Below are 16866 nucleotides of genomic sequence, written 5' to 3' on the forward strand. Positions count from 1 at the left end.
CTCGCTTGTTAAAGGAAGACAAATGAAAAGGTTAATCAGCAAAGATTCGCGCTGGGGGATTGCCTGGAATGAATCCCTCCTCCCCGGCAGCCGGGGTCATGTGTGAGTAACCAGCTCCTCCGGATGGCTCCAGGGATGCCCTTGGAAAGCCCTGCCTGGCACACAGCATCTGTCACATCTGGGCAGGGTGGCTCCGGCACCGAGAGCAGCTCTCTCCGTGCTGCCGGGGCTCTCCAAAGCGGGTTTTATTGCTCTGTGTTTTATCCTGCCCTCGGCTGATGAATGTGCCCTGTGTCGGGTCTGACACCGGTCCTGCACTGGGTTTTGGCTGGGATGTTGTGCACTCCTGGCAAGGGGAGGCAATGCCCTCCGAGCTACGTGGCCAGGTAAACAAATCACAGGGCTTTAAAACCTTGCTAATTTTTCTTTTCTCTCTCTCTCTCCTTTTTTTTTTTTTTTTTTTTTTTTTTTTTTTTTTTTTTTTTTTTTTTTTTTTTTTTTTTTTCCCCTTCATTTTTTATAACAGGAGAACCAGCTCTGGCTGGTTCTATGGACCAGAGATTTAAAAATAGCTGGGTTCCTTCCTGTCTGAGGTAGAGAGAAAGATATAAGCCTGATTTATTGGCTGTCCACTCGACTTTATATTCAATTTCCTCTTGTCACATTCCTATCAAGTAACTGCAGGAGTGTAGCAGAGACAGGGTGAGCCTTTACAGAATAAATACATTCATTTACATGATGAATACCCGTATTCACGTGGATAAAAGTCCCTCTTCAAACGCTCCAACACAAAAAATACCAGCCAAACATTGTTAGCAGCAAATTGGTGGAGGAAAGCAATCTCACGTATTTTAATTCAGTGTTTAAATTTACATATTTAGTTTACTTTGGTAGGCTGGGCACGTGGGATGCACTGAAATGCGCATACCCAATGGAATGAGGGATAAATCCTGATTTCTGGAATACAACCACACCTTTCCTTCCCTTCTTTCTTCCTCATTGTGCCTGTGGTGGCTGGTGCTGCTCAGTAGAATCGTTAAGGTTGGGACAGACCTCTAAAATCCTCACATCCACCCCTCAGCTCAGCACCACCACTAAACTGTGTCCTCAAGGGCCATATCCATGTGTTTTTCTGGGCATTTCCAGGGATGGTGACTCCAGCACTTCTCTGGACTCGTCTCAGCTGAGCATCCCACGTGTCCTGGGGGAGGAAAACCTCCTGGTGGGGTTGGGCTTGGGCCAGACCTGCTCAGAAACGAGGCTGAGAAAGGGCAAAGAGAAAGAAATGAAGTTTTAAGAGGTTCAGTGAGTGAGATTTAAAGCTTCTCTGCAAGCTCACGTCCCAGTTGAGCCAAGGTTTGCACAACTTCTGCTGGTTGAATGCAGCAGTGGATTTTCCTTGTGGGAAGTTTCCACAGGGATGAAATCTTTGTCTGATGTGCAGAAGGTCCAAGTGTTTCTGCTTGGACCATCAAGCAGGAACACTGAGAGCTCCATTTTACATTTCCAGGGGTTCCAGTAGCTGCTTAAAACTCCCATAATCCTCACACTGCACACGCAAACAGCTCTTATTTTTCACTTTCATCATGCGTTAAAAATTTTTCTTCTTTTCGGAGAAAACTTGGCCTTTTGAAAGGTTTATGAACTCACACGTTTTTATGGAACTGGGACAGGGAACTGACACGAAATGTTCTCAGGATGATGGATGCAATCCTGTCTCCAGGGGAAAAAAAAAATAAATTAGGAATTCAACCAAGGAAAAACACTCTGGAAAACTTCACATCAAACAAGGAACCGAAGGAGCGAGAAGAAATGAAACACATCTGAGATTATGAAAAAGGGGGTTAGTTAATGTCTGAGTTTAGTCTGATGCCCTGGTGATGGCCATCAGTGCAATCAGTGTGTGGGGACTGATTCCACTCAGGAATTACTCAGGAATAATTCCAGCACCAGGATAAAGGCCAGCACAAGGATCACTGCAATGGTCAGGCTCGGGCATTGAAATGCATCCAGCTTGATTTGCTCCAGCAAAGTCAAAAAATCCTTTCCCTGCCTTGCATGAAACATAAACAAAGCCTTCACTTCCATTGCATATTCTCCTGTACAAGAATGTTATTTTAATTTCCCCCAAGAGCTAAAAAAAGAACCTTCCCCCCCCCCCCTATTTTTATTTGATATACATAATGTAGGCTGGCAGTATTAGTGTAAGTGTTTTCTATTCATGGCTTTCTGAAACTTTCTGTTAGAAGTCTTTGAAATCAAACACCCTTCTTTTTATCATATATTACTTCCTCCCTGGGAACTATTCCCTCTCTGTGCAGCGATCCCATTAGGCTTTTAACTTTCAGATGTAAAATAAAATAAAATAAAATTAAAAAACCCTACCCCAAAACCTGTGATAAAAACGTATTGATGTTTGGACACCATCCAGAACAGGCAACTTCAAAAAAAAAAACAACACACAAATTTTGTGAATGGAAAATGGGAATTTGATTTGCTGGGAGAGGAAAAGCTTTTCCATAGGCAGTTATGATGTTTAATTGGCCAGCTATTGATTTTGGGCTTGCTTGGTACCGCTGATGTTTGCAACAGCATTTAAACCAAAAATTCCAATGGAATGGGCCACGATTTTATGGAAAACCACAAGTGACACAAGTGACTCGTAGCCTTGGCTGTGTCTGCAGAGTTGTTTATTCTTGCAGCACTCACAGAGGCCAGGATGGTTGTGGTTCTCCTTGCAAACTCTGAGGAGGTATCAAGCAGCAAAAACTAGATTTGAAAGGCTTAAAATTATTGGACACTTCTAAGAGCTTGAAATTCTGAGCTGAAATGGATTTTTTTGGGTGTTCAAAGTGCTTCTTTGGATCAAATTTTATGACAAAGTTGCTTTCAGCCTCACTGAGGCCTGTTCTTTCATTACTGAGTGTTTCAGTAGATTTAGAGTATTCTCTCCGAGTAGCTTTTCACCTTTATGAGACAGACTTATTTAATAACAGAAATGTTGTGAAGTTAAAGCCATAGATCTGTTCCATCTGAAACCAGCCACTCCTCACCCAGACTCGTGTGCATCCTGAAGGGCCTGGGCAAGTGTTTGGGATGTAGAAGAAACCTCTGAGGCAGCAGAGATGAAAAGGAGGAAAAGCAGAGGGCTTGAGGTGCCCAGACTGAATTATCTCAGCACATTAATTAGTGGAGCACACAGGGTTAGGGATTTGAGGGATTTCCACCTCTGGAATGAGAGGAGCAGAGAACACACCTCACCCTGGGCTGGGTCTTCATTTCCAGGCTGTATAAACCCCAAATTTCTGGCAATGGTGATGACCCCAAGGCGTGAGAACCATCTCCCCCTTCCCACTGCACCCTTAATTCACCTGATTTATTCCCAAGTTGCCTTTTCTCCTGCTGGAGTTCAGTATTTCCCACAGGAACCACTCCAGAACAGCAGATCACACTCCTCATCCTTAAATGTCTGTGTGCCCATTCCATGTTCCCCACCCAAGACACCTTGGCCAGGCCAGTCCTGGGATGTTCTTCCAGTTCCTTGGCTGGAAACTCATCCAAACTCTTCCTGGAGGATCACAGGGAACCCCATTCGTTTGTCACATCCCTTTTATGCATACCTGCCCCCCAAACTCATGCAAACACGGCCATAATTTAGAGAAAAAACCAAGTTCAGGATCCTCCAAAGTGATTTAATTAAAATCAAACAAACTGCTGGTGCTTGCCATAATTAAGGGTGTTTGGTTTGGCTCTGCAGCAATGAAACCAAGCTCCAACAGAAAAGTGGTTGCAGCTTTTGTCCCAACAAATATGAAGCATCATTTGTCCTCCACCAGCTCGGTACCAATCCTCTGCTGTTCAAATCTTTCAAACATTTCTTCTTTCTCCCTTTTCCTGGCCCTGTGGAGCCAAAAAGAAATGTTTGACAGGTATTAATTTTGAAAACAAATGGTGGATTTTCAGCTCAGCTGCTGAGGAGAAGGCAGGGAAAGAGCAAATTGCAGCTTGTTTTAATTGCAAACTGGGAATTTTATAAACAAAATCCACGCACGTATCATTTATAATCATGATCCAGGCCAGAGCAATAATTATGATAAATCCTTTGTCAGCCCTACTAAGAAGTCTTTTATGAAGTAGTAGGGAATTAATTCACATTCTGGACAATGGCTCAATAAAATGCTTTCCAGCTTCTCTGACATATGGAATTCCACATGGGCTGCAATCAGATGTTCCCCAAATCACACTTTTTCCTTGCTTAACTCCTTGACAGTTTAACATAAACAAGCACTGAATTCATTAAGCTGCAATTTTTAAGCCTGCTAATTAACTGAAACAGCTGAAGTTTGACTCTTCAAACACATGTTAAAGGCTTAATTTTCAAGACATAAACCACTGGGAGACCTGCAGTTTATTAACATTTGAGGTGTTCAACGAGAACCTTCCCTTGTGTTGTTCTTCAAGGTTCTGCAAAACGTAGAATTACAATATTTTAATGTAAGGTGATTAACAAAATACCTCCTTTTTTATAATAAAAGGCATTTTTGCTTTGATTTGGAAACAGAAATTTTGACTCTGAGCTCCCTGGTTATTTTGACCAGTCTTATCAGACTATTTTCATTGCTCCACTAAATGTCCAGTGGCTCCCTAAACAGCACTTAACTAAACTCTACTAAAGGAATTTAAGATTATTCTTTAAAAACCAGGCGTGTTTCTGCTCCATGAAGTTCCTGCCACGTTCAAGGCAGTCCATTCAATATTTTGGATGCAGCCTCGACCCAGGAGAAGGGAGATTTAACCCATTAAAGTCTTTTAATCTTTGCCATGACTTGAGAAACGTGCTTATGGAAGCACTTAAGTTGTAATCCTTAAATATTAAAAACTCTTGCTTTAAACTGAGAGGGGAAGGTTTGGATTGAATATTGGGAAGGAATTGCTGGCTGTGAGGGTGGGCAGAGAAGCTGTGGCTGCCCCTGGATCCATGGAAGTGCCCAAGGCCAGGCTGGACAGGGCTAAGAGCAGCTTGGGATGGTGGGAAATGTTTGGGTTGGAACTGGATGATCTTTAGGGTCTTTTCCTCACCCAAACCATTCCATGATTCTGTGCTTTACTTTATTACACAAGGATTGGGAAGGGCTGGAGACTGATAATCCAAAATCATCCCGGTGTGATCCTTGCTTGCAGCCAGGTGAGGCCAGAAACTCCTGGAACGCTGCAGAAATTTGGTCACTCCAATGGCGTTTTCAAACCCAGCCCCTTGGAACTTGATTTGGTCACCTTTTTAAATTCTCAAATCAAGCTAAACACAGCAAAAGGACCACTTTGAATAGGGGCAGACACAAATCCCTGTGACTCGAGGCCCTCGTGGCTGTGGCACTGTGGCAAGGACAGGGATCAGAGCTCATGGAGAGGAAAAGACCTTTTAGCTCTCCTTATCCCACCATTTATGGATGGATCCCATTCCAAACAGGTCTGACACGACCTCTGCTGTTGTAGGGGACACCCAGTCGTGTGCTGGGACTGGGATGATGATCCTGGATCCTGATGATCTCATTCCAAACAGGTCTGACACGACCTCTGCCATTCCAGGAGACACCCAGTTGTGTCTGGGATGATGATCCTGGAGGCTGAGCTGTGCCCTCTCCTCTCAGATGAGATAATAAACCTGACCCAGGGCACCAGGTGCTCTGTGCTGCTGGGGGGGTTCACGTGTGAAATGTGCAGAGAGGAGGAAGTGTCAGGAAGCAAAGCACCATCAGCACAACTTTCATGTGGGTTTTGTTCCCAGGAAACCACTTCCTCTGTTTGTATGGGCTGGAAGGGGATGGGACTGCACAGGGGGCTCTGGCTCTCAGCTCGTTGAGCCACGCCAGAAAAGCCATGGCACCCAACTAAAATCAAAGCAGGGATTCTTTTTTATTATTATTATTATCACATGTTTATCTGATTTCTGCTGTCACGGAGTTTTTTGTTGTATGGGAATTCTCCTCCTCATCTTTTTCTTTTCTTTCCCTCCTTATGTTTTTTTCCCTTCCCAAACTGATTACACTGAAATAAAATTTTTGATTTTGCTCCTTATCTTTGTCCTTTCTTTTCCTCCTTGTTTTTTCCCTACTCAATCTGATTACACTGAAATAATTTTTTTTTTATTTTCCTCCTCATCTTTTTCCTTGATTTCCCTATCCAAATGATTACAGTGAAATAAATTTTGAGTGCTCCTTTTCAACTAGAGAAAAAAAAAAAAACCACCCTCTAAACTCTTGTAAATGGGGAACAACACGTGGATTCACACCAGGGAGGAGCATAGCAATGCACATTTTGACTGACGTTTGGATAAATTGTATTACTTAGTGTTCCCTCATCTCATCCCTCTCTTATTTACAGAGGGTGAGGGTTTTTCCAAAGGGAAGAAGCCCAGTAGGTTTCTGGTAAAATTGCACCTTTGTTAATATATATTAATATTTAGTGGTGGTTGGAAGGCTGCTTTTCTTTTAGTTTTAAATATAAAAAATGTATCTAGTGGGAGGAGATGAAGAGAGATGTGAGCAGTCCCAGCACTGTTTGATTTCCACACCACTGTGGAAGTGCTCAGCTCTTCCCTGAGCTTGTTTTTCCCTTGGCCAACCTTTCCCATGGCTCCAAGGGATTGCAGAACAGAAGCAAAAATCTGAATTATCACTATTTCAGCTCCTGAAGTAAAGCTGAATGTAAAAATCCTGTCACAAAAATCCTGACACAAAACTTCCTTGAACAAACAGAAACCACCACGGTGCTCCTGAGGAAAATAGTGTCACCACCACACTGATGACACAAAGACCGCAGAAGCCAAAAGGAAAAAAAAAAAAGAACTCTATTATTTTCTTTATTTTCTGTGCATAGGGAATGACACAGCAAAGAGTCTAAGCTTGGCTTAACTGTAAGGCTGGAAAAAGTTTCATTGAAATGGAAAAAATTTCAATTTATTGCTAAACCTTTGGATCTGCTTTGCTGAGTCAGCACCTTCTGTGCCATTATTGGACGATGGAGTGGGGGAATGAAGGTATTCATTAATTAGTATTAATTAGTTTTCCATGATGGAGAAGCTCTTGAGGAAAAAGCTCTGTCACCCCAGAACATCAGTCATGGAAAATATATGGGAAATAAGGGTTGAAGTGGATTCTCTGAATATGAGGAGGTTCCTGTAAATCTCACCTCATTAAAAAGAAAGAAGTGAAAATAATTTGAATTCAGTAGTGCATCATTTACTGTCATAAAAATCCTTCAGTGCAGAGGAAGGTTCCTGTTGTTTCTGAAAGAGAAGAAAAAGTCTTTTATGGTTGATCCTTCCAGCAGCCATGGTTGGGTTCTCTCCACCCCTAAAAGTCATGCACTTTTAAACCAGTAAAACTCCTTATTTCTTGTCACATACAGAGGGTGGGGAAGGCTTCAGGTAGCCCACCTCCAACACATCTGTGCCAAGGGCAGCTTCAAGGGTCAGCCTGGGAATTACTGGATCTCCTGCTCTTGAGAGGTGAAAACTGGAGAAGGTTCATGAGGAATAGAGCAGGAGGGCTGCTGTTCCCTCAGCCAGAAACTGGGGAAGGTTGTGGGATGAAAAGGAATAAGTAGGAAGTCATTTTATAGGTCTGTAGTCAGTGAGTTTGCACCAGAAAAAAAAAAAAAAAAAAAAAAAAAAAAAAAAAAAAAAAAAAAAAAAAAGGAAGGGGGGGAAATTTGTAAAGGTGGTTGGGGTCAAGCCTCATTTTAGCTGATAACACCCCAACATTACAGCAAGAGGGTGAATAGGAGAAATAATCCTTAAATACAGCAGGAAGCTCATAAATGAGAAGCACAGGGGAAGGTGTCCCTGCAGCCTCATGTCCTGGGGGTCATCTGGAAAAGCAGAGTGTGGCACTGGCCCTCTGGCAGGATGTGGGTCTGCCCCAGGGCTGGGAACTTCTGCCTTTCCCTGCTGACCCAGCATCCAGCCCCCGGGGTGGTGGTGTGTCCTCAGCACAAAAAAAAACCCTGCTGGAGTGGGAAAATTGCAATTCTGGAGTGGGAATTGCAATTCTGTCACCTGCCAGCTTGCAAAAAGCAAAACCCAAGCCAAGCTGTGTCCCGGAGCCCAAAGGCTTAGCAGGGTTAGTCACCAGCAGCCAGAGCATCCCAAAATCAACATATCCGTGTTTTTTGTTCCTCAGTTGGATGGTTGTGCCCCTCGAGCTGGAATAACCTTCCTGGAGCATCTCAGGACTCGGTTTGGAGTAAAAAGCAAGGCTTTAAGTCAATTAACAGCTGCTGGAAAAATCCATGCTAGGAGAGAGACGGGGCACGTTGTGAGATCAGGACCTGGAGGTGAACCTCAGAGCACCGAGAGCACAGAGAAAACCTGCTCTGAAACTGCTGCTGCTCTGTTCTGTGCCACCCTTCCTCCTCCTGCTCCTCTCCCTGGGGGTGTATCCTACCTGGAGAGCAGAGCAAACTGCCACCTGCTCCTTTTAGAGGACAAGTGTGACCTCTTTGTCTGCCCAGGGACAAAGAGCAACCACAATCACTGAGCAACGTGATTTTTGAGATGCCCCTGAGGTGTTTGTTTGTGCTGGTTTTGGGTGGATAAGAGCAGTGCAGCCATTTCTGCTGCTCAGCTGGAGGAATGTGGGCAATTTCTGGTGTGAACAGTCCCACTTAACAACACAGGACTTTCATTCCCTGAAAATGCTCTGATGGAGGACAGAACTCATCATTCCATGGACATTTGCTCTGGTGAGATCCAAGGCAAAACAGTTGGTGGGGACAGCAGAGCTGCCTGGGAAGCCGAGGGTGACGATGGCACTGCTCCAGCTCCCTGGCATTGTCATCAATCCACTCCCAGAACCATTTTCCTTGTTTCTTCACTGTGATGGAGAAGAGCTAATTGTCTTTGGGACAGCAACATTTTGGTTTGCTTCCATCTCGTTCCTCATTTTCCATGGTGTGCTCGGTGATAATTTAGGCTGGTATGGAAGTGCAGAGAAATGGATAAAATGGAAAGATCAAATTCCCAATTGTGCCAAGGAGATTCCCCTGACTTTGAGCCATTGGTGGAGGTGCCTCTGACTCTCCAGACCACCCACAGCCTTCCCTTCAGCTGGGCTGAGCACAGGAGGGTTTGGTTCTGTCACCCATCCCTTGCAGCTGACTTTGGGACAAACCCCACCAGGGTGGTGAGCATGAAGTTCAGAAAGAGATTTAGAGAATTCTGCTTGCTTTAAAAAATTCAGAATTTCACACAACTCTTCACTTTGCTCTGCTGCCCCCATGGACCAGAATTATCCTGGGCGAGGTCTTGTGGTTTTCCTAAGAGCAACAGAAGTGGGATAATTACACAAATAGGTCCCGACCTCCAGCTCTGTCTGATCTCCCAATAAATCCAAATTGTTTGGATGGAGACCAGTGCAGTAATGCAGGTTGGGGGATTGTCCCTTCCCTCTCTGCCAGTTGTGGTTCTGCAGGTATTTGGATAAGAAGATGCTTAGGAGGAGTTTTTGTTGTCTGAAATCAGACATTGAGAAAATAAGGGGAAATCAAGCCACATTCCAGAGCTTTAATTATCTACATTTATCTATAAATATGAATTATATATATATATTATTATATCAATATACAAATTATATATATACACACTATCTATGTATCTATAGATGTATTTCCCTATAAATCTGTAATTGTGTAAAGATCTCTATATTTATTAATAATTATTCTTTTTAGAGGAAGAAAATACTTTAGAAAAACAGCAATAGGTAGGAAATTGTCAGTACAATTCTTATTATCATGTTTGTTTTGCCTGCTGAAGTTCTTTCAGCTCGGGCTGTCTCCATTTAGCCACGGAAATGCAGGTGGTGGACGTAATTTTGGTGTTCAGGATTAAAAGGGATGTTTATCATACAACTACAGGCCTGGTCCAAATCCACTGAAGCTGACAAAGCCACAGACTCCACCAAATCCATCTGTAATTATTTTCTGAAGAGAAGTCCCCAGCACAACCTCCAGGTACAATCCAAGCTCTGGGTGTTGGAGCTGCATCTGCTTCAAATTATGGATGGGCATTTTTCTTTTCTTGTGTGTGAGTTCAAACAAACATTGCAAGGGTTTTGGCACCAAAGCAAAATAATGAGAAAGGACCAAAAATGTGTGAGGAAGGAGAAAATAAGTAATTAGGCTGGAAAGCAAAATCAATCATTCCCTTCCTGGTGAACTTCTCCGTGGCTAAATCTTTGTCTTCTGAAAAGAAAGTGAAGCCACCACTCCAAAACTCGAGGACAATCAATAAGGGACAGCAGCTTCAAACTGTAAAACATTTTGGGGGCACAATGCCGAATTTGGCTCCTGCAGAGACCCCACAAAGCACTCAGAGTGTCCCAGAACATTTTACTTCCATCAAGAACCCTTATCCCTTTACTGGAGCACTTCTGTGAAACCGCGAATGAAATGTAATGAGTTCAGCATTTTCATATCATTCTCATTTTCTGAGCTGATATTTGAGATAAAAGACAAAGCCAGCCTTGGTTTCAGTTCAGAGGACATTCTGTGCTATGGCTTCACTTTGCTGAAATCCTGATCAAAGCCGAGCTGTGAAATCTTACTATCCCATTGCTAACTGCACTGTTGACTTTATGCATACTTCCAAAATCCCTGCTTCCCCTTAGACCTTTTGACCACCTTATTAAAAGGGGAAAAAAAAAAAATAAAGGCCAGATATTTGCATTTGGTACTGTTCAGTACTTTCTTGCTAGCAGCAGCCTTGCTAGAGAGGTGAAACACAATTTTCCTGGTTTGTAATTAAAAGAAAAAAGCTTTTCCATGGTTCCTCCAAGGCTGCTCTGCTCTGAAACATGGGTGGGATCATTTTGCCTTGGAGAAACCCCCTCATCAAAGAAGGGAGCAAAACGACTCATGAGCTTTTCCCTCTCAGATTCCCTGATTATATTAATCCCAGAAGATCTGAACTTCATTTTTTCTTCCCCATCTGGGACGAGAATCCAGCAGGGAGAAGTTTCAGGGTGCCCAGATGTTTCCATAAGTGTCTCAAATAACTTTGTGCACTTCAGCTCCACAGCTGTGTAACCAAGAGCAGCAGCATGGGGCTCCCCATCAGCCTCAACCCATCCCTGTCCCTGGGCTCTGCTGGGACAGGGACCATTCTGAGGGGACTGGAAGGTGCTGGGACACCTCACCCATCACCAGGTGCATGGAGATATTTCCTGCCACCTTTCTCCCAACAGTTTTCTCCCTCCGGGATTTAGATTTTGAAGAAAGAAGGAAAGGAGATGTTGGTGCCATGGCAGAGTCAGGGTTGTGGCTGTCTGGGACAGTGTTTTCCAGGCGAGTCTCCCAGCAGCTGGATCAGAGGTGGTTTGAGGTGACACTGGAATGATCCCACTGTTCCTGGGATGGTTTCACACAGTGGCCGTGGGGACTGCAGACCTCCAGCAAACTGTAATTTTCATTTCAGCAATTTAAACACTCCGGGGACACCCTCGTGGGAGGGGAGCATGATGCTTCAGGAGCTGAATGTCAGTGCCAGGGAGAGTCCATGGATGTTGGATGGGCTCTAAGACCACAGCTGGGGTGTCTGAGTGAGAGCTTGGGGCACAGGGACATCCCCACCCAGGGCAGGGCACTGGTGTCCCCACGTGTGCAGGGGGGACTGGGGGAGCTGGCGCCATGTTCAGCTCGTTTCTGTGGCCTCTGAACATCAGCCCTGAAGTCAACCTTCTTTCCTGGAGGAAAAAATAGTAGTTCTGACATTCCAAGAAATCCCAAAGGGAGAAATACTGAAAATTAAATGGGTTGGTCCGCGTCCAACTCACTTACTCAGGGGAGATAAATGATTTCGTATGCTAATGACCATTCCCTCAAATCTCTGACATTTTCTTACAATGTACTTAAGTACAGTTTGTTTTGCTTTCTGTCTCCACAACAATTACAAAGATTTATATTTTATTGCTCCGGTTGTGTTTGCCAGGACCACACTTCCTTTCCTTTTTAAAGGCGCAGGGATATTGTCTGGGACAGCGCAGAACGGCGCTTTCCGAACAACTAAAACGAAAATAAACAAGGCTGAACTTATCTGGTGGAAGAGGGCAGACACTTTCACTAGGCACAGCAAAGCCAATAAAGGCTTCTGGCTCTTTTCTGCTCGACAGATCAGTACACACAGACTCAGCGGCAGTTCATAAGCAAGACAACTCTGTCACCTTTTGTGATAACTCCAAATTAATTCCTCCTTCCCGTGTGATTATGAAAGGCTCAAACCTGCCACCTTTTCCTGGTGCTTCTGGGGCTGAGGGCTAATTCCCTCTGCCTACTGTTTGGCAAAGGGGCTGCCTGGGGAGGGGGAACGCCCGTGTTGGTTCAGGCTGGTGGGAGAACAAAGTGCCACTGTGTCCAGGGGCACGGAGCACAAACGAGGATTGTTTCTGGTGACACCTTTCCTTGCCTCCTCCACCCATCTCCCAGCACTGCGAGTGACTCACAGCTCCGTTCAGGGAGAACTCACAGCAATGCCTGAAGTTTTATCTTCCATGTATTCCAGGTTCTGTGGTGCCCAGGGGTGCAGCTCTGAGCTCACAGTCAGTGTCACTCAGCTCTGCACACAGCAGGGACACAAAACAAATCCTTCTCCTGCTGCACACCAAGGACAACTTTCAGCCCAAAGGCACAAACAATGATGGACTGAAGGGAGGAACAAGAATGATGGGACCTCACAGCCTGGAGCTGGAAATGGACAATGAAACACCAGTATGGGAATGGACCAAAACTTATAAAAATATGAGACCTCGTGACCTTTTGTCCATTTTGTGTCCATTTTGTGACCATTTTAGGTCCACCTTGGGTGTAGCCCTGGCCAGGCTCTTGTCCTGCCCAAGGTGTATCCTAAAGGCCTTTCAATAAATATCAACTTTATTCTCTGTCTTTGTCCTGTTTCTGTTTCAGGTCAGCCTTCCCAAGGCATCAACAGGACGAGGAGGAATTTGCTCCTGACTCTGCCAGCCAGGATGCTGCTGCTAAACGAGCAGTGCTGGGTCAAGGCTGCAGGGAACAGAGCTGAGGTCACAACTGGGGCTGGAAACCAGACAGCCCTGGGCTGCAGTGGTGTCAAGCCATTCGTGGGTACAGAGTCTTAAAGCCAAGAGAATTTTCTAGGTTTTACAAAGGTTTTTATTACAGTGGCACTTTGTCCACAGCTGAGGAGCCTTTTCTGTCACCCTGTGTGTGCCCCATGAGAGGTGCTGAGACCCACGATGCTGCTGCCTGCCCTTGCCCTCATTATTTAATGCCTCTTGTTGCTTTAAGAGCACCATCCCCTTCTAGACCTGCTGGCGTGGCAGACACAGGGTGGTCAAGGATGTCCTGACTCACTGACCTCACCCAGGACTCAGGACTGGCTGCTCAAGCTCTGGGAAGTGACCACTGGAGCTTTTCTGGTCCTCTCCAGCCCAGCCCTCATGAGGGGTGGTCGTGTGTGGGAATTGGCTCCAGCCAAAAACGGGCTGCAAACGGTGACCTCACAGCAGCTCCTGTTTGTACAGACACAAACAGGGGAGAATCCACTGATTGTGGCTTTCTCGGGAGTCATTTGCAGTCTGTGAGTAATGTGGACCACAAGACAAGAAAAAAAAAACTAAAAGGGGAGTCTTAAAAAAGAAAGAAAAGACAGTGGAGTCAGTGTTTTCTGCTCTGTGCTCTGGACATCTTGAGCAACAGCATTCCCAGAAGTCTCTGTTCAAATGAGCTGTACCAGTTTGGAAATGCAGAGCCTGGTGAAAGATGATGGTGGAAAATGCCTCTCTTTCAGGATCACCACCATTTGCACGAATTCCAGCAGAAAAATGCAAAGTGGTGGTGATTGCAGTGTGATAAACATTTGTGCTCTCATTTAAATAGTTGAAAGAACTGGAGAAGCACTGGCATTAGTTGGAAAATTTCCACAGCCAAATGCAGCTCTTACTAACCTCCTAAATCCCCTGTCTAAAATTACTTAGGCTAAGGAATATGCGTTGTAGGTCCCCTATTATATGTCCTGTGTTATCATGTTCTCTATGGATTATAATGATGGACTCAGAAATTCAGGTTTTGATTCCTGTCCCCATCCTTAAGGAGACTTGGGATAAGTCTCCCTGTGCCTCTGTTTATCACTCAGTACTTCGGGAAAAGCAAATAAGAACGTGGGATCCTCTTTTGTGGGATGCAAAACGCAGCTTATTGCCAAAATCCGAGTGAGAAAAAAAAAATGCCAGTCACTTCCACAGCTGATGAAAGAGCCGAGGGACGCCACGAAACGCGGTCAAAACTTTAATAATTCCCAAAGGTTCTGAAGATATTTGGGGCTTCTCACCAGCAGCCAGCCTTCCTCTGCTGTTTGCTCCTGGTGTCTTCCAGCAATTCCTTGTGCAGTGCTCATCGCAGCAGTCCTCATCTGGTGCCAGCTGAAACACTCAGCCATAATAAAGACATTTGATTTCAAAGCTTCCCCTCTCTGCTCGTGGCCAGAACGTCTGAGTATCTTCCACTGTGCTTCTGCTACACAGCAATAATAACAGCAATAAAATAAAGGCAGACAGCTGAAGGGTTCTCAGTTTGTTCTTGGTCCACACGCTGCTCGTTTGAGCTGGTTTTTGGGAGGAGAGAGGATTTCTCTGGTTGGATGTTGGAGCCCTGGAAAAATTAGAATTTGGGGTTTTAGCGTGTAGTAACACATATGAGTCAAGATGGAGGATTTGGGGTGTTGTCTGGATCCTTATTCTTCACCTTCTTCTTCCTTCTTCTTCATGGCCTTGGGTGGTTTTCTGTAGTTGGGTGTGAAAAAGGTCCACATTGCCGGCCTTGGGTGGTCATTATTGGGTCAGAAATACAAATAATAGAGGTGTCACCTCGTTATTGGGTGATTAGTGCTTAAATAACCTTGGAAAGAGTTAGAAGCACTCCATTTTACCTTTGTCTTCTAAGAGCTCACGGTGCAGCAAGTCTGTAAATATTGTAAATAGACAAGAATTAATAAAAATTCCTTGTCTGAACTCCAGCTCGGAGTTTCCCGAGTATTACTCACCATGACCTTGGCAGGGAAGCCCCTGGATTCTGCAATTCAAGGTGTGTTTTGGGCAGAGCCACCTGCCCATGGGGCAGACAGGGCTTTGGCTCCTCGGGAAGGACCTCCAGGGATGCTCATCCCTGTGATGTGGCCGTGGCTTCCTCTCCTCATCCTCCCCCTGGGTGGGAGCCTGGCCAGGCCACCAGCGTGGGCAGCATCTCCTTTGAGCAGAACAATAAAAGTCTGAGCTCCTGTTTCTCCAAGGGGAAAAAAAAAACGTAAATTGTGAGATCTCTCCTAAAAATATGGATTATGAAAGTGCATCCATTCCCATTGTCTCGGGGAAACATTGTGTGAGCTGAGCTTTTAATCAGACACACATTATTTGTCTCTGTGGATGGAATTCTCTGGCCTGTGTTCCCCAGGTCACAGCAGATGATCTAATGGTCCCTTTGGCCCTGAAATTCCCTGAAACAATGAAACATGGGTTTCATTAATGGAGCTAGACTTTTGGAAGAGTGAAATATGAGCTACACACATCCTAATAATACATCTTTCAGATTCCTACAGGATTTGTCCATCTTTTTGCCAGACTGCAGCTTGTGGAGTGAGGCAGGGCCCTGATCTCTCTCCCTTGGGAGCAAAGTCCTAATCCAGCTTTGTCTATTGAAAGGCAGATGTCTCTGCATGCTCTTGCAAGACATTTGACCATCCAAAACCAAGTCTCTGGAGAACCTAAATCTCCTTTTCTCTCCTTTCAGCCATGGGTTGTATAACTGTTGTTGTCCATTGTATGCATTGTGTCAGATCCAAGACCAAAGTCCTGTTCCTGGGGCTTTAGTTCCTCCATTCTCTGTGACGACCTGCTCTGACACCAAGACAAGGACAGGAGAAGGATTTGGGGTCACTTAATTGTGGGAAATTCTCTTAGGAGTTGGACTTGATGATTGTTGTGGGCCCCTTTCCACTCAGAATATCCTGTGAGTCTGTAATTGTGCAGCCTTCCTGTACCTGAAGACAGCCTACAAAAAAGATGGAAAGGAATCTTCCACAAGGAGCTGGAGTGACAGGACAAGGGGGAATGGCTTCATATGGCAGAGACTAGGTTTAGATTGGAAATTAGGATGAAATCCTTCCCTGTGAAGATGGGGAGGCTCTGGCACATTGCCCACAGCAGCTGTGGCTGCCCCTGGATCCCTGGCAGTGCCCAAGGCCAGGTTTGATGGGGCTTGGAGCACCCTGGGCTGGTGGAAGGTGTCCCTGCCATGGCAGAGGTGGCACTGGATGGGTTTTCAGTTCCTTGCAACCCAAACCATTCCATGATTCCAAGACAGTGCAGTCCCTACTGGAGAGGCACAGCTTCGTGGACACACTTGATTTCCTTCCAATCCACAGAATCATTATAGCACTGGGTTTGAACAACCAGATAATTCATGAGATCCCTTCACACCCAGGCAATATGATATGAATCATCCCAGGATGATTCTGGGGTCAGGTGATTCCTGGAAATACAATCCCTATGGATCTTCTTGCATGCGATGAAGAGCTGCTGCTTGTCCCAATATCCACAATCCTACAGAACCAGGCCCTGTGGTTCTCCTGGCTCATCCCTGAAGCAGAGCAGGACTGGAGGAGGCAGTTTCTGCCTGGCACACAGGAGGTTAAGCATGAAGACATTCAGCAGAGAATGCCACCAGGCAGAGATGGCACCAGGGGACATCGCAGCTGTCACCTCAGAGCAGCCACATCCGCAGGAGCCAGGCTTCTTCACCCAGCCCCAACCCTCTCTGACCTCCCTGCTGAATGCCTGTGGATGT

The 16866-nt window shown here is 45.2% G+C and overlaps 1 long non-coding RNA gene across 1 annotated transcript in view; it reads right to left on the reverse strand.

Annotated features, from left to right (window-relative positions):
• Positions 1 to 420: 420 nt before the first annotated feature.
• Positions 421 to 16866, reverse strand: part of LOC136366303 (uncharacterized) — a 99271-nt gene continuing 82825 nt past the window's right edge. The window contains exon 2 of the long non-coding RNA XR_010744506.1: positions 421 to 508. This is a non-coding gene — a long non-coding RNA (uncharacterized lncRNA). The remainder of the gene's footprint in view (positions 509 to 16866) is intronic.

This window comes from Sylvia atricapilla, chromosome 12 (assembly GCF_009819655.1).
Source record: "Sylvia atricapilla isolate bSylAtr1 chromosome 12, bSylAtr1.pri, whole genome shotgun sequence".
Classification (NCBI taxonomy): Eukaryota; Metazoa; Chordata; class Aves; order Passeriformes; family Sylviidae; genus Sylvia; species Sylvia atricapilla.